The sequence below is a fragment of the Orycteropus afer genome, unplaced genomic scaffold (genome assembly GCF_000298275.1).
Source record: "Orycteropus afer afer isolate SDZICR_OR568_19922 unplaced genomic scaffold, OryAfe1.0 scaffold00208, whole genome shotgun sequence".
NCBI lineage: Eukaryota > Metazoa > Chordata > Mammalia > Tubulidentata > Orycteropodidae > Orycteropus > Orycteropus afer.
In genome coordinates this window covers 6016807-6020134 of record NW_006921795.1, presented here as the reverse complement: position 1 = coordinate 6020134, position 3328 = coordinate 6016807, and positions in this window count along the sequence as shown.

The window sequence follows — 3328 nt, the reverse complement described above, 5'->3', positions numbered from 1 at the left end:
CAAAAACAAGCAAAATAAAAATCAGAAAAAAGAAATAGAAAAGAAAAAAAAAGTAAATAAAAATAAAAATAAAAAATCGAGGAAGGGGAGGGCAGGGCACCCAGGTTCTGCCTGAGCACACAGACTGGAATGGAGTTCCTGCGGGCCCAGAAGGTGGGTGGGAGTGGGGCATGACCACACCTCTGTTCCCTAAGGGGTGTGGGGTATAAGAGTAACAAGGGAATGTCACACCTTTTCAGTCATCCAAGTCCAGAGTGTCATTGGGATTACTGGCAAGAAGAACCTGTTCTTAAGCCCCTGGAATCTTGAAGAGCACTGTCTCTTTAAATATCCAAAATTGCCAGGCCACTTGTAAACATTCAAAATGGCTGCACCCTCCAGACAGGCAAAAGTCCATAGCTCAGCCCGCCTTTCTCTTCACTGGTGCTTTGCCTTTTATTCCCCAGCCCCCAGAGTAGTCCTCCATGCAGTCCCTGACTAGCAGGGCTGATTTTTAGATTAATTCTTAGGTCCTACCACCACTTGGCACTCTCCAAACTGTCTGTGTCATGCTGTCAGGCTCACTCAGGACCTCTGCCAGACTGCAGCTCCGTATGTCTCTTTTTTTGGTATTTTCATGCAAATTCTTCTGCTAGTTGGGGTTTAGTCCTCTTCTATATCCTTCCCTTCCAGGCTCAGGGGTCCAAGATTATCTTCTGTGTCTGTGTTAATTGTTCCCCTTTTCTTTGTTGAAGATGGTCTATGCAGTCTTTCTCCCTATTCCACCATCTTACCGGAAGTACCTGGGTTTTGTCTTTTAACAACTTCATTGCAAATATCTTTTTGTTATTGTTGTTATTATGTGCCCTCAAGGTGGACCTGACTCATAGCAACCCCTCCTTGGGTTTCCAAGGTAGTATCACCATGGAAGTAGATTGCCCAACCTTCCTTCCAAGGACTGGCTGGTGGGTTTGAACTGCCAGCCTCTTGGTTAGCAGTCAATTGCCTTAGGCACCACGCTACCAGAGCTCCCAAATATCTTTCTTAAACAACATAAAAAAAGAAAAAAAAAACAAACCTACTACCATTGAGTTGATTCCTACTTACAGGGACCCTATAGTGGCTCTATAGGAGCTCTGGTAGCATAGTGCCTAAGGCATTTGACTGCTAACCAGAAGGCTGGTAGTTCAAACCCACCAGCCACTCCTTGGAAAGAAAGTTGAACAATCTACTTCCATAGTGATACTGCCTCGGAAACCCAAGGAGGGATCACTATGAGTCAGACCTGATTCAAATGGCAGTGGTTGCATTGTTTTGCATTGTGTATAGTGGCTCTGTACCACAGAGTAGAACTACCCCATATGTCCAGGGTTATAAATCTTTACAGAAGCAGACTGTCACATCTTTCTCCCACAGAGTGCCTAGTGGGTTCAAATCATCAACCTTTCATTTAGCAGCTGAGCACATTAGCCACCATTGCATCACCAAGATGGCTCTTCAGCAACATAATGCTTATTATACACGTAAACCTCTCCAGATGGAACACACAAGAACCAAATCAACTACATCTGTGGAGCAAAACAATGCAGAAGTTCAATAACAGTCAGCATAAGGCCATGGGTGAATACAGAACAGACCATCAATTGCTGGAAAATGGCCTACAGAAGGCCTCATCTGACCTCCTCTAACTTCACAAGTGGGAGAGATAATCACCATCAGCATGAACAGCCCAAGGCTGATTCCCATGAGGCAGAAGTCAGACATGTTACCACCCTCATATCTTTTTACCAATTCTGACCTCTACCGTCACTCCTATGACACTCTCTACTGGGCTTGATAATTCATTACAATGGCCACAGAGAACTCATAGATAATAGTCACAATTGTGAGGTTTATTAGGGAAGTAACAGGCTTAAGAACATGCAGGATACAGTTCTTTGATCAAGATAGCCTTCCCTCAGCCATACCCACTGGCATGCCTCTCTTTGGCCCTTGGCCTGGTCTCTGTTCCACCTGGGCAAGAATTATAGAGCTCTTTTATCTCTACCAATAGGTGCCCAGAGAAGCACCCCACTCCACCAGCAAGCCCCCTGCCTGAAGGCCCTCAGCTGGGAAGCCCACAGCTCTGTCCCATGCCAGTCTCTTGGTTCTACTGTCTCTACTACTGTGGTCTCTCTGCAGCCATCTCTTGCCACCTCAGCAATGTGTTACAGCTCTCCCTCTCTCCTGGATTGAGGAAGTTCAGCACAGGGTTCTTAAGTCAAAAGGCAATGCTACACTCCTGGGTCTTCCTTCTTGATGGTAATGAGATCCCACTTTCTGCCTCTGGGATGGTTCACTCAAGACTAATGAAATGGCAAAATGGACCGATCTCATTAGTGTAACATACACCCTACCTGCATGGTACCACTTCTGCAAGGGTGCCACACACCCTATTTACACTATTAGCAAGTTATCCAATCCCCTTGGTGATCCACAAGTGCCTCATATTTGTATAGTCCCACACACTCATAGTCACAAAGACCATGGCTAGAAGAGCCATACTAAGCAATCCGCTGCACCACAATTGCTCTCATGCAAGTTCATGTTGAAGATTGAAGCTAAAGAAAATTAAAATGAGTCCTCAGGAGCCAAAGTGTGGCCAGGAGTATAAACCACCTGAATTTATAGACCAGCTCAAGAATAGATTTGACACATTGAACACTAATGACCAAAGACCAAATGAGTTCTGGGTAACTTTAAGAACATCACACATGAAGAAAGCAAAAGGTCATTAAAAAGACAAGAAAGGAAAAACAAAATGGATGTCAGAGGAGTCTCTGAAAAATGCTCTTGAAGGAAGGTAGTTAAAGTAAATGGAAGAAATGATTAAATGAAAGAGCTGAACAGAAGAAGCCAAAGGGTGGCTCAAAAGGACAAAGTAAAGTATTATAACGAAATGTGCAAAGACCTGGAATAAGAAGATCAAAAGGAAATAACAATCTCAGCATTTCTCAAGCAGAAAGACAGAAGACAAAATACAAGCCTCAAGTTGCAATATTGAAAGATTCTATAAGCAAAATATTGAAGGATGCAAGAAGCATCAAAAGAACACATATAACAAGGAAAGATTTATATATGGAAGGAAATATTCTTTGTTGGTTACCAGGGGTGGGAGGAGAGGGGAGGGAACACTGTTAGATAGGTAAAGATAAGTATTGATTTGGATGAGGAGAAGGGCAATGTACCAAATGTGAGTGATCATCATGGTGGCATTGAGAAAGAGGAAGACATAGAAGGTACAGACAACAAAGATGAACCCTTTTGCACATACAGTACTGTGTTGTCTGTGAAGGCAAACATGGGTATA